The following is a 23,600-nucleotide window of genomic DNA, read 5'->3' on the forward strand; positions in this document are numbered from 1 at the left end:
CACCAATGAAAATGGGTGGCCCAGGTGATCCAGCCTTTCAGAGTGCCTCTGTTGCAGTTTCCTCAGAGTTCTGCATTCAGAACTAACTTCAAGGCTGCTAGTTGAGATGGTCTAGCCTCACAGACTATTCTAGTCAGGACTTCAGATAAGCCTTGCACTTTCCCATTACAGAGACTGGACAACAAATGTTATAGCTAGTTTTCTTAGGACTTGACCATTATTCTAATTTTCTCAGGGTCTCCTGGGGATGCCATCACCCCCAGACAACAGGAAGCAATCTAGAGAACATAATGCCCACATTCCCAAGAGGTGGGGTGGGTGGTTTTTGGTCATTCGGTGAGTTATGGATGTTTGTTATCATTTAGTGGGGATATAGGAATACAGGACAAAAAGACAACTATTCATCTCAAATATTTTATAACGGTATGGATTTTTGTATACTTTGGTTATTTTTGTTATACTGTATGTATGTTTCTACTCTTGTTTAAGGTATTGTACCTATGCAGCTCACTTAAAAATGTAATGTAAAGTTCCAGTCCTTGAAAGCTATTATTACAAACTGTTTAGAATAATTTAAAAATGCAGGTTAGTAGTTAGTCATCTATAACAATCAAACTTGTAGTCATGTTAGGTATGTTTTCAAGGTTAAACAGATGTATTTTAGATAACAGGTGATCTTCAAATGATTCAGAGACCTACAGAATAAGGTATTTAAGATGCTTAATAACCTAAGGCTTTTGATGACAGTGAGACGTGTCTACTCCTGGCAGCACCAATCTACTTTATAAAAGGAAGATGGCATCGAAGAAACTCCATATGGAATTTGCTTCCACTGTGGCAAAGCTAGTCATTTGGGCAAGAAACTGCCCTTGCCTTAGTTGCTGTACAAACTGGACAAGCAGGACACAAAAGAAAAAGACTGCTGAATTTTGCCAAGACAAGGTGGAACAGTTGTCAAAATTCCTTGCTTGCCTAAGGCACTTGATTGGCCTAATAAAAAGCTGAATGGCCAATAGCAAGGGAGGAGGTGTAGGCGGGACTTCTGGGTAGGGAGATTAAGCAGGAAGAGGAATTAGGCTGGGGGAAAAAAGAAAAAGAGATGCTGGAGAGATGCCAGGGGCTAGCCAGCCAGACACACAGGAAGCAGAAAGTAGGACCTACAGAATGAAAGAATGGTAAAAAGCCCTGAGGCAAAACATAGATGGACAGAAACAGGTTAAATTAAGCTAAAAGAGCTAGTGGGACAGGTCTAAGTTAAAGGCTGAGTATTCATAATTAATAATAAGTTTCCGTGTCTTTATTTGGGAGCTGGTTGGTGGCCCAAAGAAAATTCCAACTACAATGAGGAGTAAATGTGGTAAGACAAATAGAAGCTTGAACACATCGAATGCCAGTTTTTTATCACAGAGCATCCTCCAGTGCAGCCCTTGCAGCTCCTCCCTTCAGTGAATACCCACTGCTTCAACACTTCATTGGAACGCCAGTGTTATTAAAAAGCAGATGGAACAGAAAAGTACTCAAGCTAGAGCACCTAAAAGCATGTTCTCCAAGAAAAACATAAACAGTGAGAGGAAAGGGTCTGGCTTAAACAGAGGGTGGAGGTGGGGTAGGACAAGCAGCCCCTGTTGTGTCTGGGGAAAATAACCCTGGCAGAAGCTAAAAGGAATGACCTATGCTGCAGACAGACGAGTCCAAAGGGTCAGAGGCCATTTCTTTCTCCAGTGTACTTTTAGGTGCTGAGCCATCTCTCCAGTCCTATTTAGTTTTGAATCAAGGTCTCACTATGTAGCCCTGGGTGGCCTGGAACTTGCTTTGTAAACCACAATGGCATTGAAGTCACAGAGGTCTGCCTGCCTCTGCCTCCCAAATGTTGGGATGAAAAGCATGTGCCCAGTTCTATTGGATTTTTTTTATTATTGCTTTCTGTTTTGTTTTTTAAGATTTATTTATTATGTATACAATGTTCTGCCTGCATGTACGCCTGCAGGCCAGAAGAGCACACTGGATCTCATTATAGATGGTTGTGAGCCACCACATGGTTGCTGGGAATTGAACTCAGGACCTCTGAAAGAACAGCCAGTGTTCTTAACCTCTGAGCTATCTCTCCAGCCCTCTATTGGATTTTAAAATATTTATTTTAACTGTGTGTGTGTCTGTGTGTATGTCTGTGTCTGTGTCTGTGTACTATGTGGTGGTCAGAAGAGGGCATGGGATCCCCTGGTGCTGGTGGTTGTGAGCTGCCCAATGTAGGTGGTGCTGGGAACTTAGCTTGGGTCCTCTAGAAGAGCAGCAAGTGTTCTTGACTTCTGGGCCATCTTCTCTCCAGTCCCTACTATCAGACAGTTTTGCAAGCAGGCATCTAGTTTATCGCTTTGGAGCATTCTTGTGGCTTTCTGAACACTAACCCTAAGTGAGCAGCTATTATCCCTAAGTTTTAGACTTTCTCTTATTTCTGGAGTTCTGAAGTTTCAAGCGCTGTACCTTGGTGCTGGTTTCTCTTATGCATTCTTTCTGCCTTATCAATCTAGAAACTTTATTTTAAAATCTGGAAAAATATTTTCATACCACTACTTTTATTTTTCTTTTTATGTGTGGTTATGTATGTAATGTATATGTTTGTGTCCAGGTGTGCTTGACCATGTAAGCACATGTGGAAACCAGAGGTTGACATTGGATGTCTTTCTACATTTCTCCACCTGATTTTTTGAGACTGACACTCTCACTGAATCTGAAATTTGCTGATTCTGCCAGGCTGGTTAGCGGGAGCCCCCAGGGTCTTGTTGCCTCTGCACCCTAGCACTGGGGTTACAGATGTACACTGTCACCCCAGGCTTATATGTAGGTGCTGGAGATCTGCACTTGGGTCCTCATGATGGCACAGCACACAGCACACTGAGTCATCTCCCCAGTCCCTCACACCACTTCCTTGTTTGTTTACTCTGTTGGAGCACTCTGTGTGTGAGTCTTGGTAAGCACGGGCCGCAGTAACCATGTGGAGGTGAGAAGACAACGTTCAGGAATCAGTTCCCTCTGCCCACTTTGGGTTTGGAAGGTCACACTCAGGGAGTCAGGCTTGTGTGGTAAGCACCTCTACTTGTCAGTCATCTTGCCAACCTCTCATGCCACTTCCCTTGACAGTTTCCTCCCCTTTTCTAATGCTTGGTATGAGTTTGTTAATGTGGGTACGTATATGGAGGCCACAGGTCAATGTTGAGTGTCTTCCTTAATCATTGCGTATGTGTTCATGTGTGCCTCTGTGTGTGTGCCTGTGTGTGTGTGTGTGTGTGTATAGGCCAGAGGTTGGTGTTAAGTGTCTTTTCAAATCACGCTTCACCTTATTTTTTAGAGAGTCTTTCTCACTGAACCTGGAGCTCACATATCCAGCTAAACTAGCTGGCTAGAAAGCCCAAGGATCACCCTGTCTCGGCTTCCTCTGCACTGGAAGTGCAGGGCTGTGCTGCCATGCTGGCTTTAACAAGGATGCTGGGGACCAAATGCAGGTTGTTATGCTTGCACAGTATTTTGCCAACCAGTCCCTCCTCCTCTCCACTGTCTGTTTTCTCTTCCCAAGTAAATTCTATTTATTTGTATATGTGCATGCACACATGCACCACGGTGCACCTATAGATCATGGGGGAAACAACAACAAAAACCTAAAAAAATTATCCTCTTTCCTCAACCTCCCCAAGGGTTGGTTTTAAAGATACTGATCACCAGGCAGGGCTTTTAGTCAAAACAGGTTTTATTTTTTGTTTTTGTTTTTATTTCTGTATTGGTGATTGAACTCAGGGACTCTCTTGTGCCAGGCAAGCACTCTATCACTGAGCTACATTCCCAACCTAAGCTGGGGTCCCTGTTGTTTGTCTTTTGGCTCTTTTGGGGGGCCCACAACCCAGCTCCAAAATAAATTCACTCATAGAGTCTTATTCTTACTTATAAATGCCCAACCTTAGCTTGGCTTAGTTTCTAGCTAGCTTTTGCCTCTGGGCTTTTCCCGTTCTCTTACTTCTATAAATCTTACTCTGTGGCTTGCTGGTTGTGTAGCTGGCTGGCTGGCCCCTGATGTCCTCTACTTCTCTGGCTCCTTCTAGATCTCCCCTCCCATATATTCTCTCTGCCTGCCAGCCCCCCGCCCCCCATCCTTTCTCCTGCCTTGCTATTGGCCAGCTCTTTATTATACCATCAGGTGTTTTACACAGGCACAGTAACACAGCTTTACGGAGTTAAACAAATGCAACATAAACAGAAGTAACACACCTTAAACTATTCTACTACAGGTCTTGCTGTGTTGCTCAGGCTAGCCTTGAACCTTCTGTTGCAGTCTTCCAAGCATCTGGGATTACACCAGCATGCCACCACCTTCAGCCTTGCTCTTTAATATTTATCAAAGAAACAGAATGAGTTTTACGCTTTGCTTCATTAGGTTTTTGAGATAGGCTCTCCTATAGCCAAGGCTGGCCTTGGACAGATCCTCTTGCCTACCTCCCAAGTACAGGATTATAGGAATGCACCACCACTCACAACTCAAAGGAATAGTGTTCATGATTTCCAAAACTGAGTAGTAGAGCTACAGTACATGTACACATAAATTACCATTGATTTTAGATCCCAACCCCACTATCCTTTGTGTAACTCCATTACTTCTTTTAATTTTCCAAACAGCATATCGACAAGTATGTTTTAGGGGCTTAATTGTAGAAAACAGCATGAAGGAAGCCAACAGGAAATCAGAGGTTCTTCAGGCTGTCTTTAGGGTGTATTATGGCAGAGCCTCAGACAGAGGTGCTGTGTCCTCTCTTTGTATAAGTCAAGTGGCATGAATGCCTGCTATGGCTTTGTCAGAAGTGGTTTGGACTTTCCAGCTACAACTGACTTCTTTTCCTTAGAAGTTGCTAAGAGGATCAAGCACTCAGAACCATTCCATGTACATCTTAAGGACTGTGTTGTGGGGTCTTTTGGTATACTGTAAAGATGTGTCTCTGCTTAAGGTGCCTTCTAATTGCTTTAGTAAAGGCTGAATGGCCAATAGCTAGGATGGAGAGAATAGACAGGACTTCTAGAAAAAGAGAGGACTCTGGGAAGAAGAGAGGCAGAGACGCCAGCAAGACAAGAGTGGAGCAAGTCAGACATACAGAATGAAGGAGAGGCAAAAAAGCCACGTGGCAGAATGTAGATTAATAGAAACAGGGTAATTTAAGTTACAGGAACTGGTTATTTTAATAAGTCTCAGTGTCATTATTTGTGGGTTGGTGGCCACCAAGAAAAGGCTGACTACAGTATTGTGTTCCTGTTGGCAGCCATAATACGCAAATTCTAATTACTGATTATTTTTAGGGTATTTTTTTTCTTCTGTTGTTGGGGATTGAACTTGGGGCCTGGCACATACCAGGGAAGTACTCTACCACTGATCTACATCATCAGTCCAGTAGGAGGGTTTTAAGTTTGAGGCCAGACTAGACCATACACACACAGCACATCCCAGAAATAATTTCAGCTATGCAGTAAAATCCTGTCTCAAAAAGTCCAGAAGCAGGGTATGGTGGTGCACACCTTGACACCTAGCACTTGGGAGGCAGAGACAGAGGCAGGCACATCTCTCAGTTTGAGGCCAGCCTGGTTCACATATTGAGTTCTGGGGCAGCCGAGGCCATATGGAGAGACCTTGTCTCAAAACAAACAAACGTCCAGAATAGACAAAAGACACTGACTCAAAAACTAACAAATAAAGCCAGGAGGGGTGGCATGTCTTTAATCCCAGCACTGAGAGGCAGAGACACAAGTGATCTCTGTGCATTTGAGGGAAGCCTGGTCTACAAAGTGAGTTCCAGGCCAGTCAAAGGTACAAAAGTGAAAACCTGTCTCAACTAAAATAAAGTTAAAATATTTGCTAGACTCTTTGTTCTGCGCCCTTCCTAGGGGAAAAAAAGAAAGCATAAGTCACATGATATATGCCAACTGCAAGAGTTTCCAAGCCAACTGTCACTTTTCTATGTGACCTTTATTTCCTCCTTTACCCCTGAGACTCAGTCTTCAACTGTAACATAACAAGCCTTAACTGGACCAGTTTCTCCACACACAGTAACAGCTGTGTTAATAATGGTAGCCTAAAGCCAGGCAATGGTGGCGGCGCATGCCTTTAATCCCAGCACTCGGGAGGCAGAGCCAGGTGGATCTCTGTGAGTTCGAGGCCAGCCTGGTCTACAGAGTGAGAGCCAGGACAGGCACCAAAACTACATAGAGAAACCCTGTCTTGAAAAAACATAAAAAAACAAACAAACCAAAAAACAAAAAACTATATCCTTTGCAAAGTGGCTGTTGGCACACACAGAAGATATTTCTGCAGCCTACAGATTGGTGCACATGCAGAGTTGAGAGACCTGAGCCCTGTATCAGAGGTTGCTCCCTGGTTAGTACAGTCTGAGCCTGTGAGTTAACAAAAGCAACCAGGAATCTGGACCACCTGGTTGTCTCCCTCATGGTTTTCACACCATACACCTTCCCATTGTCTTCCTTGGAAAATCGGGGAGCCTACATTCCTAGCTCTGCACTGGTAATATCTCAGTATCTACTAGGTTGTGCAGGCTACACCACAAATTCTGTTTTCTATTATAGGCAGGTGCAATTCAACATTCACCCAGCTGCTTATTCAAGTAGGAAAGACAGAAGGGCAAAATCTGAGTTGGGAGACAGACAAGTGTTCCTAGAGAAAGCAAGGGTTACACTCAGAACAAATATCTCTGAAAACATCTTGATACTATTGCTTCTACCTTGAATAAGCTCACAATAAACATGAGTGAAATAAACTGTTATTTGCCTAGCTGACACAGACATAATAATAAATACCCTTGGGGTCAGTGGGGTTAATATTGAGCTTTTAGGCAGACACCAGGGATGCTGACAGTACATGACAAATAACAATCCATAATTTTACTGAGGCACTAAGTCATTTAGGTTTTAAAGTTGGTATATAAGAATGAATCTATAATATGAAGATGCACCCTCATCAGGACATGATGGCACATGCCTAGAATTCAACCTTGGCTTAGGAGGTTAAGGTAGGAGGATCAAGAGTTCAAGGCTGACCTCAGACATATAGCAAGTCTGAGGCCAGCTTAAGCTATATGAGATCATTTCAAAATATGGGGATGGAGTAACTGCAAAGACGTATACATAAAGCTAAGTTTTTGTGGTGCACACTTGTAATTCTAGTGCTTGGGAGGCTGAGGCAAGAGTATTGCCACAAGTTCAAGACCAGCATGGCTTATACAATGAAAACCAAGGGGAAAAAAAAAAAAAGACAAAAGTCAAGAGCTAGGTATGGTGGCAGGTACCTGTAGTCGCAGCTACCTGGAAGGCTGTAAGGATAACTTGAGCCCAGGAGTTTGAAATCATTCTGGTAACACAGGTAGAGCAAGGCTCAAATTAAAATAAAACAACATAATGAAGCTTAGTCAAGTGGCAGAGGCCTGTAATCTCAGTACTTGGGAGTTTGAAGCAAGATGATGACAAGACCAAATCTAGTTTGGGCTACAGAGTGAGTTCAAGGACAGTCAGGCAACTTTCTAAGACTTTATCTCAAAATGAAAAGTAAACAGAGGGCTGACCATATAGCTTAGAAGTACAGGGGGCACACTGAGGTCCTAGGCTCATAGCTCAGGGGTACAGGGGCTCATTGAGGTCCTAGGCTCATAGCTTAGAGGTACAGGGGCTCATTGAGGTCCTAGGCTCATAGCTTAGAGGTACAGGGGTACACTGAGGTCCTAGGCTCATAGCTCAGAGGTACAGGGGCTCATTGAGGTCCTAGGCTCATAGTTCAGAGGTACAGGGGCACACGGAGGTCCTAGACTCATAGCTCAGAGGTACAGGGGTTCACTGAGATCCTAGGCTGTTGTAGAATATTCCCTAACACTATGTGAAGACATTTCACTGTGATTGGCTCAATAAAAAGATAAACGGACAATATCTAGGCAGGATTTTGAGGGCACAGAGGACGCTGGGAAGAAGGAAGGTGGAGATGCCATGAGATACAGAGTAAGTAGGACATGCAGGAAAAGAGGTAATCAGCCACGAGCCATGTGGCAGGACATAAATTAATAGAAATGGATTAATGTAAGTTATAAGAACTAGTTAGAAACAAGCCTAAGTTATTGGATGAGCTTTCATAATTAATTAAAAAAAGTCTCCATGTGGTTATTTGGAAGCTGGCTGGTGGGACAGAAGAATCTGTCTACAAATGGTGCCCAACATCCAGCCACATACACCCATATAAGACCTGAGAACACTTAAAAAAAGGTTCTAAACAGCCAAATGCTGCTTCCTAGTCTCAAGTCTCTCATGCCAGCTGCAGTACAAAGGCACATCTCCCAGCAGTTGCCTGTGTGCTTGAGCTAATTGTACAAAAAACAATAGCTGCTGAGAGACATTGGATTAGGGAAACTGCTAAATTAAACCAACCTATATATTTTAAAAATGTCTTAACTTCAAAATGGAAGTTGGACAATATGTTGCATTGGGGGAGAGGTTATACTTTTGTTTCCACAGGAAACGAAAGGCTGTGGATTCCTTCCAGATTAACAGAGATCAGATTTGACCAGGGGAGACCTGCTGAGTATCTTGGCTACAGACATGGAGGAGTAAGCCAAAAAAGACTATAGGACAGGTGACATATAAGCTGATCCCTTGACAGGGGAACAGCTCTGAGACGAGATGAGACATGATAAATCTTGTTGGCTACAGAATCCTCATGATTTATTATTACATGACATCCTTTCATATGGTATGGATAGATATTTATATTACAGTTTGGTTATACAGTCCAAACACTTATACCTGCTCAAACATAAAACAAAAAATCATGTTTAACTCACTTGTGCACACCACACATTCCATACTTGTGTTAATGCAGATATGTATGTTACCTTTGAAAGTTTATGTGTTTTCAGAGCAAGGGGACCAGACACCAATAAAATTGGGTGGTCCAGGTGATCCAGTCTCTCAGAATGCCTCTGTTTCAGTTTCCTCAGAATTCTGCATCCAGAACAGCTTCAAGGCTACTGGTTGAGATGATCCAATCTCACAGACTTTTCTAGACAGGACTTGACCATTATTCTAATTTTCTCAGGGTCCCCCAAAGATGCCAGTGCCCTCAGACAACAGGAAGCAGTTTAGAGAACACAACACCCACATTCCCAAGAGATGGGGTGGATGGTTTTTGGTCATTCGACAGGTTATGGATGTTTGTCATTGTTTAGAGGGGTTGATTACAAATTGTTACTGTCAGGGTCAGGGAGGATACCAAGCAAAGGAGATTAGATTCAAGTTCTCTTTCTGAAAAGGAAAAGGGGGAAAATAACATAGAAATGATGAGATAAAAAGGTGGATTGTTGAGTCTACTTTTAAACAACCACTAGTCTCAAATATTTTCCATTGGTATGAAATTTTCTATATTGATACAAATTTAAGGTTATTTTTGTTAGAATATACTGCACATATGTTTCTACTCTTGTTTAAGGTATTGTGCCTATGCAGCTCATTTAACAACGCAATGTAAATTTCTAGTCCTTAAAAGTTATTATTATAAACTATTTAGAATAATAAAAAAAGTAGGTTAGTAGTTAGTCACCTATAACAAACTTGTAGTCATGTTGGGTATGTTTTCAAGGACATACAGAGATATATTATAGATAGGTAATCCTCAAACACTTCAAAGACCTACAGAATATGGCATTTAAAATGTTTTAATAACATAAGACTTTTCTTGATAATGAGACATGTCTTCTCCTGGCAGCACCAATCTACTTCTAAAAAGGTTGATGGGCATCAAAGAACCTCCATATGGAGTTTACTTTCACTGTGGCAAAAGCTAGCCATTTGGGCAAGAAACTGTCCTTGCCTTGACTGCTGACAGAATGCTATCCAAAATAGACAAGCAGGACACAAAAGAAAGTGACTGCCAAATTTGCCAAGACAAGGTAGGACAGTCCTTCAAAAATCCTGCTTCACAGAAAAGTATGTCAGATATTCTAGGCCTGTAGGCCGAAGGTAGATACCCCAACATTACAGAGGAACCTTGAGTGACTGTCCAGGCAGCCAGATGTCTCTGTTGTTTCTTAGTTTTGGAAGTTGCTTGCTCTGCACTTCCTGTTTACTCAAGTAATATTTTATCCTTCTTGGATCTTTGATGGAGTTGAAGACTAGGTAGTTATACTTGCAGTTTTCCTTAGTTATGATGGAAGGTAAATCAGGTAACAGAGCTTTGAACCTATCAAGATAGAATAAATAATGGAGTACTTTCTCCAAATATGTCAAATACAAATGGACTAGACATTGTAAATGGAATTCTTACCTGGTAATTGTTCTTATTGTTTATAGTTTTATTATGTTAGAGTTAAAACCTTTCCTTTTTATTTAGACAAAAAAGGAGGAAATATTGTGGAATATTCCTTTACACTGTGTGAAGATATTTCACTGTGATTTGTTTAATAAAAAAAACCTAAATGATCAATAGCTAGGCAGGATTTTCAGGGCAGAGAAAATGCCAGGAAGAAGAAGAAGGGCGGAGTTGCAAGAAGACTCCAGGACTCAGGAAGCAGCATGGGTAGTGCAGAGTGAAGGTAATATAGCCATGAGACAGAGAGTAAATTAATAGAAATGGGTTAATTTAAGTTATAAGAGCTAGTTAGAAACAAGCCTAAGCTATCAGCCAAGCTTTCATAATTAATAAGTGTAGCTGGAGTTTTCCTGCCTGGCCCACAGTCAGGACAAATCTCTGTCACCTGCCAGTCCCACAGCCGCTCAGACCCAACCAAGTAAACACAGAGACTTATATTGCTTACAAACTGTATGGTTGTGGCAGGCTTCTTGCTAACTGTTCTTATATCTTAAATTAATCCATTTCCATAAATCTATACCTTGCCACGTGGCTCGTGGCTTACCAGCATCTTCACATGCTGCTTGTCATGGTGGTAGCTGGCAGTGTCTCCCTCACTCAGCTTCCTGTTCTCTCAATTCTCCTCTCCCACCTATACTTCCTGCCTGGCCACTGGCCAATCAGTGTTTTATTTATTGACCAATCAGAGCAACACATTTGACATACAGACCATCCCACAGCAAATAAGAAGTTTCCATTTGTTTATTTGGGAGCTGGCTGGTGGGACAGAAAAATCCTCCTACACTAGGCTCATAGCTCAGAGGTACAGGGGCTTGCTGAGGTCCTAGGCTCAATCTCCAGTACCACACACACACATAGAGTGAATAAGCATATAATGAGAAACTGCATGGACAGATTAAACATCAAAACTAAGCTAGAAAGAGGGTAAATATAAGATCTTTTAGGAAAAACAACCTATCATGGTAGATAAGAACAGGTACCTTGAGGCTGGGTGGTGGTGGCACATGACACAGGCCTTTAATCCCAGCACTGGGAGGCAGAGCCAGATGGATCTCTGTGAGTTCGAGGCCAGCCTGATCTACAGAGTGAGTTCCAGGACAGCTAGAGCTACACAGAGAAACCCTGTCTTGAAAAACCAAACCAAACCAAACAAACAAACAAACAAACAAACAAAAAAAAAAAAACAAAAAAAAAACAGGTACTTTGGCTAAGCATAAGGGCACAACCTTTAACCCCAGCACTTGAGGTGAATGGATCAACAGATTTAAGGCTGGCTTGGTCTACATACCAAGTTCCAGGCCAATCAGGGCTACATAGTAAGGCCCTGTCTGGGGGGGGTGGGGGGACGGGGACAAACACTCTGGATGCAAACTGCCAGGTTCAAATCTAGTGCCTTAATTATTCACTGGCAAATAAGGAAAACAGTACCTCTGGGGGGGGGGGAGGCTGTTGAGAGGATTCAATTAGTTAACATCTGCAAAGCATTTAAAACAATACACAACAATTCCTGATAAATAAATTAAAAGAATGTTTATGGACATTATTTTTATGACTTTCATGGAGAAGTTGTCAAACTATTTCTTGAGGGTCAAATCTGCCCTGCCTCCTGCTTCAGTACGGCCTGTGAGCGAAGAACAGTTTTTACACTTTTAAATGGCTAGAGGTAAAAGCTAAAAGATGATTAACATTTCCAGATGCTATAGTCTGGACATGAAGCATCACTCACACAGCTCACGTGCTGAAGGCTTAGTCTTAGGCAGATGGGGCTCCTGGGGAGGTTCTGGAAGTTGAGCTGGGGACTAGCTGGAGGAAGTGTCTTCCTAGGGATGGCATCTTGGCCTGCCCCTTCCTCCTCTCGTTTCTGCCTCCTGTGTACCATGAGGTGAGCGGCTCTGCTCTGCCGCACTCTCCCCACCATACAGGTCTGACTATGACAGAATAAACCTGTCTCCCTTAAGCTGCTTCTGTCTGTTGTTTGGTCCCAGCAACTAAAAACCTGACACACTGGGTGTCAAAATGGTAAGATCAAATCTCAGCATCCATATATTGTCCATATTGTGCTCATACCTTCCTTTCTTTTCCTGTGTGGTTCTGGGAATTGAACCTCTGGTCCTGTACACACTAAGCAGGAACTCTGCACACTGGCAAAGTTCAGTAGTAGCTGTGAGTGACCAATGGCCTACAATCCAAAAATAGTTACTATCTGCTCTTTTATAGAAAATGTTTACTCTAGAGTCACAGGGAACAAATACCAAGAAGGAAGTGAACACATCCTCTAGAGAGAAGGAAGTGGTGAATCTTATTTAAGACCTGCCCACGCACCAGTGCTGGGAATTCCTCCCTTAGGACCTCTCCACTCTGCAGTTTTCCTCACTTTCTCTTAAATCTATATGTGCTTTGCTAAAAACAAACAAATACCCTAACCTCACCACTCCTGATTTCCTGCCTGTGGTTATGGGCTTTCTTAGCTAAATCAGCAGAAACTATCTGTAGTCTGTAGAATTCAACACCGATTCTACACAAGATGCTTGCTCCTTTGTAGATGCAAACAAGCTGGCCTGAAATAACAGCATTTACACTAGGACATGTAGCCCCAGCTGCTCTTGAACTTGCTGAGGCCAACCACTCTGAAGCTCCTGCTTCAGCCTCCCAAGTGCTAGGATTACAGGTTTCACCACCATGCCTTTGCTTTCTGAGACAGGGTCTTGTTATAGCCCTAGCTGGCCCTACTACTCACCAAGTAGCCCAGGCTGCCTTCAACTCACAGTAATCCTTCTGCTTCAGTCTCCCAAGTGCTAGGATTATAGGCATGTGTCACCATACTTAGTTCAATATTATCACAGTCTTTTAAAAAAATTTATTTACTTGTATTTTATGTATGAGTACTCTGCATGTGTACCTCCTGCATGCCAGAAGAGGGCATCAGATCCTATTATAGATGGCTGTGAGCCACCATGTGGTTGCTAGGAATCAAACTCAGGACCTCTGGAAGAGCAGCCAGAGTGCTCTTAACTCCTGAGCCATCTCTCCAGCCCCTTCAGTTGTTTTTTTTTTTTTTTTTTTAACTCTGTGTGAGTGTGTGTGGGGTGTGTGCGCGCACGCACATAAATACAGATGCCCACAAAGGCTAGAAGCATTATACTTCCCTGGAGCTGGAGTTACAGGTGTTTGTAAGTCACCTCATGATGGTGCTGGAAACTGAACTGGGTGCTCTGCAAGAGTAGTACACATTCAACCTCTGAGCCATCTCTCAGCCCTATTAGTGTTTCTTTCTCTTGTGTCTGAATATGTATAGCAGGCAAGCAGGCAAGATATTCAGGCACATTTCTACCTTGTAATTCCTGCCCCTGTCCCTTCAGTGCTGAGGATTGAACCCAGGAACATGTTAGGCAGCATTCCTATCATTTAGCCCAAGCCTAAAATTCACTTTTTTTCTTCTTCTTGTGTGTACTAGGAATTGAACCTATGGACTTGCACACACTAAGTAGGCACTCTGTAGCTGAGCTACATCTCTAGTCCTCTTGCAATCTTGAGGCAGCACAGCTTCTTTGGGAAGCCTCATGTTTTGCTCTTAAAACTTCAAACTGGGTGTTGGAGAGGTAGTTCAAGTGGTTAGGAGCATGTACTGCTCTTACAAAGGACCTGAGTTTGGTTCCCAGTACCCATATCAGGTGAATTCACAACTATCTGTATCCCAGCTTCTAGGGATCTGAGGACCTCTTCCTGTCTCTCTGAGTACTGCACAGATGTGTAGATATACACATATACAAATAATTTAAAACAACAAAAAAGGGCTGGAGAGATGGCTCAGCGGTTAAGAGCACTGACTGTTCTTCCAGAGGTCCTGAGTTCAATTCCCAGCAACCACATGGTGGCTCACAACCATCTGTAATGAGATCTGGTGCCCTCTTCTGGCCTGCAGGGATATGTGCAGACAGAACACTGTAAACATAATAAATAAATAAATCTTAAAAAAAAAAATCTAAGAAACAAAACTTTAAACTGATCTGATGAAGCCACCTACACTATTGAAAGGTAAGCAGTTGCATATACTCTATTGGTTAAAATGTTAATTACACTAAAAGTATTTTCACAGCAATGGTGTTTGGCCAAACAACTGGGTACTATAGTCTACTGACACATAAAATGATACATCAAAGTACTCATCACACATATATGTCAATGCTAACTTAAGTACAGCCACTTTGGAAAGTTGGCAACTTCCTCTACACAGTTACCATATAACAGAGCTATTGTGCTCTTGGATATTTATGAAAGGAAAGGAAGAGAGAGAGAGAGAACGAGAACAACCATGTAAGGTCCACAGCTTTATTTGTAATAATAAAAAGTGAAACATCCTTAAGTAGATAAATGATTAAACAAACTATGGTACATATGAAGAAAGAAAAGCTGTCAACACAATCAGCTTGGGTGGGCTTCTAAGGCATTATGCTATGTAGAAAAAAAGCGAATCTTAAAGTGCCACACTTGCAGCCGGGCGTTGGTGGTGCACACCTTTAATTCCAGCACTCGGGAGGCAGAGGCAGGCAGATCTCTGTGAGTTCGAGGCCAGCCTGGTCTACCAAGTGAGTTCCAGGAAAGGCGCAAAACTACACAAAGAAACCCTGTCTCAAAAAACCAAAAAAAAAAAAAAAAGCCACACTTGTTATGACTCCATTTACAACACTGTTAAAATGAGAGATGAAGAATATATGGACCTGACTGTAGTGGTGACCACCTGCAGTTCCAGACACACAGGAGGATGAGGCGGGAGAATTACTTGGAGCCAACAGGTAAAGACCAACCTGAGCAACAAAGTAAGGCCTGAATGAAGCAAAAGAAAGGGCAGTTAGAGAGATGGCTTAGTGGTTAAGGGCATTTGTTGCTCTTCCAGAAGACCAAAGTTTGGTTCCCAGCACTCATGTTAGGTGGCTCACAACCACCTGTAACTCCAGCTCCCAGGGATCATCTCCACCAAGGGGATCCCAGTGACTGAACTTGGGTGGCGAGGCTTCTCACCCTCTGAGCCAATGCGGCAATCTAAAAGAAGTTTCTAGATGAGCACACTCAATATGTAATTGTGTCTGTTCATGTCAATTACCATCATTTTGGGTATAAACCCAACCTACCCCATCTGCTTTACTCAGTTCTACCCACCTCCATACCTCTCCTTTAAGCTGCTAGAATTTCCCCAAAATTTCTCTGTCCGCTCTGCCTGGATCTTTATCTCCCAGTGTTCTGCCTAGAGAATTATTCTGCAACTTTGGACTCAGCTCAAATGTTCTGAGGCCGCTTATGAGTTCTAGGCAGTCAGTGCTCTCCTTCATGGTACACTGGTACAAGCCTCCATCACATGTTGTATTATCCCTTATGACTACCCCTCCGTCCAGGCTCAATATTCTTCCCACACAGGAAAGGTTGTAGCTAGTCCAGAACACACGGTTCATGTATAAGTGTACTTAACCAATCCTTATTTCTTAAAAAGGTCCTACATCTGAGATAGGTAATAGAATTGTCAATAAATCATCTTATTAACTGGCCACCTCTGACTCCAGACTGGTGGAGTCTCATCGATGTGGGAGGTAAAGGTGGTACAGTTTAGAGAATGCCACTCTCCATCATCATCTGAAACTTCAGCTGGCATGGCAAGGGCCAGGCTGTGGGCAGCTTGACTTCAAGGCTATAATGCATTCGGTCCTGAGGAATAAAAGAGCTACACTAGCTACTTTGTTCAGATGGGCTTCCAACAGGCTAGTATGTAAGAAACTGTCAGGGAAGAGGGGAAGGTCCTTTCTCTTTAAATGCTGGTGATCTACCCATCAGCCCAGAACGCTGACAGAGGAACACTGTCCAGCTCACCATAAGCAGAAATGACACCAGCCCTCAGACACCCACAGGGCTGGGAAACTGATGGCAAGTGTTTTCAAACACACTAGGTTCAGCCTGAGGTTTTAGCAGTGTTTTAAAGTACAATCCACCAATGGGGGGAGGGTCATGGTGGCACACACCTTTAATCCCAGCAGTTGGAGGCAGAGTCAAGGTGGACCTCTGAGTTTGAGGCCAGCCTGATCTACAGACCGAGTTCCAAAATAGCCAGAGCTACACAGAGAAACTCTGTCTCAAAAAACAAAAAATAACAGAAAGAAGGAACATTCCGAACTACTGATGAAGCTTTGGGCCAATTGACAATGACATGTGGGGTTATACTCCCACATAAAGAACAGGTTAAAGCATTCAAGCATATTCCCAGCCCTTCCGAAGCCTCCTAATACCTCTCACCACCCATGTCCAACAGGACAGAACAAGAAGAGAGGGAGGGAGAGGAGGGCAGAGTCCTCAGGAATCACTACATCTGACTAGACCAAGATCACATGATCAGAAGCTATTTCTCACCAGTTTAGAGTCCCCATCATGAAAATTCAAGTTCCCAATCTGCACTCATCTCCCTTCCACCGTGCTCCACTAAGACCGACTTACCTGCAACAACCTGATGTTACTTCCATGCCTGGGCCTTTGAGCAGCCTCTCTCTCCCTCAGCCCAGAACGCCTCTTCCTATCTTATCTAAGATCTACTGATCCTGCAATGTACCAATCACACACCATTCTTTCCCACGAAACAGGTACAAACCTTCCATATTGTAAGTGTCACCCTTGCGGTTTCCTCTAGGCTGCTGGTTACATTCCACAATCATAGAATTGATCACTCTAAAGTGGACTCATTCATAGTATGTTGCCCCTCACACAGCTAGCCAAGAACATGCACGAGTGAATGGACTTGGATAGTATGCTGACTGAAAGAGCATCACAAACATAACACCTCCGCCCTGCGGGGTAATTCAGCAAGCATTTCTGAGCATGTGAAACATTCAAAGAACAACAGGAGGTAAGGAGGTTCAGATGCTTCCAAAGCTCACCCTCTAGAGGAGAAGAAAAACAAACACATCTACAGTTAAGGGAGCAGGAACCGAGTGTCAGGGCTGCTTGTGCACAGCACCTGAGCATCACTAAATCCAGTTCAGGAGGGTTGAGATGGGCCCTAAAACTCTACATTTCAAACAGGCTTCCAAGCAACGCTGATGCCATTGCTCTAATGATAACAGTCTAAAGGTCCCTTCTATTGAAGGGACACTAGAAGGGGAAGTGATTAACTACACCAGAGGGAAAATGAGACTCACAGAGACTCAACTTTATATAGCCACCCAGTATGTTGGGACAGGGCATAAGAAAAAAGAAAACATTGGTCGCTTCCAAACAGAAACACATGGTTGGCAAGAGAGAGGTGTGTGAACCTGTGACCACAAGTCAACATAAAACACAAATGCAGAGTGCTCTCAGACCCCAGTGGCTACACACACCTATGATCACACTTGAGAGATGGTGGCAGGATCCTGAGTTCAAGGTCATCTGTGACACCGACAGTTTGAGCCCAGCTAGGGTATTTGAAACCTTGCTTCACAGACAAACACACAAAGTGCTGCTCTACAGAACAGGGAAGGTTTGGTTATTTCTCTCTGCTGGAGAAAAGAGGACATGACCCTGCCCAATAGATGTGTCTGGAAATTCCCAGGGTGGGATGCCTGGAAGACAGAAAGCACAGAGCCCAGACAGCCGATTACTGCAGGAGACTACGAGCAGCTGGGGGAGAAGAGCCAGAGGGCGAGTGGAAAGCCTGAGTACTGAAAACACCGCTGACAGTGTTAGCAGAGTCAGCAGCAGAAGTCCATAAGCGCCTTTCGCCTGCCCCTGAGTCAGCAGGGGCAGAGGAGGATTGCTATGAGCTGCTTAGAATAATCAGCCATTTCAACCAGCAGTCCTAAATCCTCCTGAACACTAGCCGCCACCTGCTGCTTCTGCATTTCCCACTATCCCTTGACAGTGTGAAAACTCACAAACTAGTCTAAAAACAAACTAAACAAAACAACAAGAAGACAGGATTTACCCAAAATAAGGCGGAGGTACACTTCAATCATTTGTTCATAAAGGTGTGCATTTGTTTTGTGCTGGGATTGAAGCTAGGACCTGAGGCATGCCGGATACATACCCTAAGATACGCCTAGCCACTCATAAGGTATTTAAAGAGTCATAGTTTTCAGCAAAGAATTAGGCCGAGTGGGAAGAGAGGAACCTTGGCTGACTTCATGTACTTCCTCTTTTCTTTTTGGTTATTCTGTTCTTATCATGCCAGCTCCCTGCAGGTTCCACAAATAACACACATGTGCCTACCTCTGCCCCCCCCCAGTTTATTAATCCTCCTATATACACCCCCCTCTGCTGCTGTAATGCATTACTCCCAGCTTGCAGGTCTCTATTCAGAGAGGCTGCTCTGGCCCCTCTGACAAAACAGCATTCTCAGGCTCGTTTCTCCGCTTTACTTCCTCCATGTCCTCATCAGGGCGAACATCACAACAGTCTCTTGGTTAATGCTTGCTGTCCCACTGTGAGCACAAGCTCACATTCACAAAGACCTTCCATAAACATGGAAGACAGAGACATATCTGTTGAGTAAAGTGAAAAGCCACCCAGAAAGAGCAGGAGAACAGGATCAGAGAGCTGAACGTGTGTGTGTGTGTGTGTGTGTGTATGTGTGTGTGTGTGTGTGTGTGTGTGTGTATGCACACCAATGTGTTGGATACACAATGATCGTTTCTTAAATTCTACAAGAATTCTCTGGAAAGGCCAGCAAGATGACATAGCAAATGTTTTATCAAGCACATGCTGTATAAGACTGATGACCTAAGTTTGATACCCAGAACCCATGTCAAACCCAGAGGTGTAACATGAGTATCTGCAATCCTAGCACTCCTACAGGGAGATGAGTGGCCTGGACAGAATTCCCTAGAAACTGGTGGGGCCGTTAGCATGGAATATACAGTGTCACAGCAGAAACAAGAGAGACCGTGCCTCAAAACAAGGTGGAAGGAGAGAACCAGCTCCCCCAAAATAGTCTTCAGGCCTCTACACACTTATGAACACCTATCATATAGATATGCTGGTAAAAAATAATTCAGTTTCAAACCCTGCTTCCATGGACTGCAAATATTCACAAAAACTATAAATAATTACATAACTACTATTATAAAAAAGTGCCACAAAATATACAAAAAAGAGAGGATGAAGCTGTGTATGGTGCTGTCTGCCTCTAACAGTAATAACCTGAGATACATAGCAAGATCCTGTCTGGAGAAACCGAAAGAGGAGCTGGGGAGCCTGGCCAGTGGGTGAGAGTGTTTGCTGTTCTTAGAGAAGACAGGAGTTCAATTCCTGGCACCCACATCCAGTGGCTCACAACTGCCTGTAACTACCTACATACACACGTGTATACACAGACACACAAATAAAACATCAATCTTAGAACATGCTGGGCAGTGGTAGTGCACAACTTAAATCCTAGCGCTAGGGAGGCAGAGGCAGGTGGATCTCTGAGTTCAAGGCCAGATTGAGTTCCAGGACAACCAGAGATACACAGAGAAACCCTGTCTGAAAAAAACACACCAAACGAAAACAAAGGGGGCAAGAGATAATAACTGAACATGAGCTAAAGCCACGTCCAGAGTTTTAACTGCACAGTTAGATGGGTGATCTGTCATCCCCACACAAAGGAAACAACAGGTGCTTAGGAAGGCAAGAGGCTAAGGGCTGGGACTGTGACTCAGTAGTGCAGCATCTGTTTAAGAGGGCAAGGGTTCATTTAGACATAATGAGTACAAGAATGCTCAGTACAAATGGAAATGAAGGTTTATTACTTGAAAACAAAACAAGGGGCAGAGATACAGATCTGGAGGTGAATTTTCAATGGATGACTTATTCCAATGTACTGGTACATGGAAGACTTGCTCACACAGCACACTTTGGTGATCACTATATAACATTTCTAAGGTAACAAGACATTTAGATTTTATGAATCAGTCACAAAGAATAAGCTCACAGCATATTTAAATGTGTCATCTCTTTAAAGTCAATGTTTTGTCAGGTGAAGGAGGTAGAGAAGGCCTTCAATCCTAGTAGTAGGGAGAAGAGGCAGATGGATCACTATGAGTTCAAGGCCAGCTTAATGTATAGTAAGTTCTAGGCTGGTTAGAGCTATAGGGTGAGACCATGTCTCCAAAAAAAAAAAAGTCCTTAAAATTAATTAATCTGTGTGTACAGTGTATAATGTGTGTATAAAGGTGCACTAGCCCATACTGGTATTAGTAGAGGTCAAAGGTTAATGTCAGGATGTCTTTCCTTGATTGCTTTTGCATCTGTTTTTTTTTTTTTTTTAAAGACAGGGTCTTTTAAAAAAATTATTAGTATTATATCATCATCATCGTCATCATTGAGACAGGGCCTCACTATTTAGCCCTGGCTGGCCTGGAACTCTTTATTTTTATGTGTTTATGAGTATTTTGTCTGCATGCATGCCTGTGTACTATGTGCATGCCTGGTGCCCAAAGCGGTCAGAAGTGGGTGATGGATCCCGTGGAACTAGAATTACAGATGGTTGTGAGCCACTATGTGGGTGCTGGAAACCAAATCCAAGTCTTCTACAAGAGCAACAAGTGCTTGTAACTCCTGAGCCATCTCTCCAGCCCTTGAGACAGGGTTTTTTTTTTTTTTGTTTTTTTTTTTTGGTTTTTCGAGACAGGGTTTCTCTGTGTAGCTTTACGCCTTTCCTGGGACTCACTTGGTATTCCAGGCTGGCCTCGAACTCACAGAGATCTGCCTGGCTCTGCCTCCCGAGTGCTGGGATTAAAGGCGTGCGCCACCACCGCCCGGCTGAGACAGGGTTTTTTAATGAACATGAAACTGCTATTTCAGCTACAGTAGATGGCCAGTAGCTGCAGGGCCCATCTAACTCCACTCCTTATCCCTGGAGTTACAGGCATATAATGTTGTCCCAGACTTTATGTGGGTTCTGGGGATCCAAACTTAGGTCCGCGTGCTTGCACAGCAAGTATTTTATCCAGTGAGCCATCTCCCCATCCCAGAGGGCAATTTTTTAAAGTGACCTTAAGAGCTGAGCTAATACAATTTGTGCTTCAGTTGTTGGTTTGGTTTTTGAGAAAGGGTCTCACGTAGCCCAGGCTAGCCTCCCAAATTGGCTATGAGTATGAACTTCTTATCCTCCTGCCTCCACCTCCCAAGTGCTGGAATTACAGGTGTGTACCACCATTCCTGATTTATAACTCAGCTCTGAACAGCTGAGTTAGCATACTACCTAAGTTAGTTACTTTTGCATTGCTGTGGCAAAATATGTCAGGAGCAAGGAAGGGAAAGTCAGGTGGCTCGTGGTCTGAGGAGACATGGCCCATCATGGTGAAGGCATGTCTGTGGAAGCATGAAGCCCCTGGTCACACTGTGTGCGTGAGTTACTTCTCTTCCCCCTCCCCTTTTGGTTCTGTTTGCTTTCCATAGTTAACTTCCCGTTGCTGTGATAAAACACCAGGACCAAGCCTACTTAGAGAAGAAAGTTTATTTGGCTGACAGCTCCAGAGGATAAGTCACTGACAGCAGAGCGAAGGCATGGCGGCAGAGCAGGAGGTTGAGGGCGCACACCTTGACGCACAAGCAGGAAGCACACTCCAGTCTTTACACTCTCAAAGCCCACTCCCGGTGACATACTTCCTCCAGCAAGACCACACCTCCCAAACCTCCCAAACAGGACCTCTGGGAACCAAGTATTTAAATGCTGGAGACTGTGGGGGATGTTTCTCCCCCAAAACACTATACTATGTCCACAGTCAAGCAGCCAAGAGTTAACGCTGGCTTCCTCCTGTTCCCCTTTTCATTCAGTCTAAGACCCCAGCCCAGAGCACAGTACCACTCACATTCAGGGTGGGTCTTCCTTCCTCAGGTAAATCTTCCTGGAAATTCCTCAAAAACACACCCAGAGGTGTATGTCCTGGCTGATTCCAAATCTAGTCAAGTTGAGAGTGAAGGGTAGCAAGCCCATCACAAGTTCACATATAAAGTGCGGGCAAGTGAGCAGCCTGGCATCCTCAGCTTTAAGTGAGGCAGAAAGGGAGTTTGGAGCCTTTCATTAACAATTTGAAAATATTCAGCTTCATGCTCCAGTAGAAATATAAGACTTTACTAGTGAAATTCAAATTTTAATAGTAACTTCTCCTAGGTGGGTTATTCATTCACCAACCAGAATAACAGACTTGGGTTCACCTGCGGTAGCCTGGAAATTGAGAATTGTTCACGAAGTCATCTTTGCTGCTTTGCTTTCTGTGACACTAGAAACCAGGGCCTCCCTTAAGCTAAGTGAGTGTTCTAGAGCTGAACTCCATCCGTTGCTCCTCGGCCATCCCTTTAGTAAGAGAAAATTCCAATTCCTGGATACTGTATGTAGGGTCACAAAGCAATTATAACTGTAACCAACTCCAAAAACTTCAGCTCTACAAAGGTCCATTAAAACATCCCCAGGCCAACAAGCTCTAGCTAACTGTGTTTGTTTCACGCTTGCCTTTGGCAACAATTTTATGAGAACACAGCCACACCAGTTCGTAAGTGTACTGTGCATAGCTGCTTTCCAAGCTATGCGTAGTCACCACTGAAACTGTATTACCTACACATCCCCAGCACTTACTAGGATTGCTAACTTGTGGCTCAAACACATTTCGATTCATTCATTTTGTTCCCAACTGGAATACATGATGATGCAGTCAGCTGTTTGGGTATTCTCCCTAAGGTCTTGCTGGCACATAAACTAACCGCAAAGAAGCTGCATGGTTCCATGCCAAAGAGACAAGAGTGCCAAGAGCCGGCAAGTTCAGAGGAGGGAAGGTGGGAGTCATGCTCCTAAGTTAGGAAAGTCTGTAGAAAAACAATGTGCTTTCATTCTTCCATCATCAAGCTAAACCAGGTGTGGCTAAGGAGCAAACAAAGGAGTCTCATGCAAAGCAATAAAGGAACTGTCTACAATGAGAAGCGTCCCCAAGCATGGGCTTCTGACACCCAGCCACGTTCCAGAAGCGTCAGGGTGAACCCCATGGAATTCACTCTGCTGGTAACAGGTTTTCCAGACTACTGTGCCTCCAACTTTCCACAAGTCCAGATGCCAGGCAGTATTATATTCTTCTCTATGCTCTCTCTCTGTCTCTCTCTCTGTCTCTCTCTCTCATACACACATCTGCTCAGTAGGTGTCCAAATGTTAACAGCATTATCCATAATGTAATTCAAATGAGAAGGAGATCAAAACCCTTTTCCCCTTCCTCTTTCTATTTC

The 23,600-nt window shown here is 43.6% G+C and overlaps 1 protein-coding gene across 2 annotated transcripts in view; it reads right to left on the reverse strand.

The window, feature by feature from the left end:
* The window catches only part of Klhl18 (kelch like family member 18), a 64,038-nt gene that overhangs the window by 33,221 nt on the left and 7,217 nt on the right, over window positions 1-23,600 (reverse strand). The gene's annotated exons all lie outside the window — the stretch shown is intronic.

The sequence above is a fragment of the Peromyscus californicus genome, unplaced genomic scaffold (assembly GCF_007827085.1).
Source record: "Peromyscus californicus insignis strain IS unplaced genomic scaffold, ASM782708v3 Scaffold_11__1_contigs__length_118956290, whole genome shotgun sequence".
Classification (NCBI taxonomy): domain Eukaryota; kingdom Metazoa; phylum Chordata; class Mammalia; order Rodentia; family Cricetidae; genus Peromyscus; species Peromyscus californicus.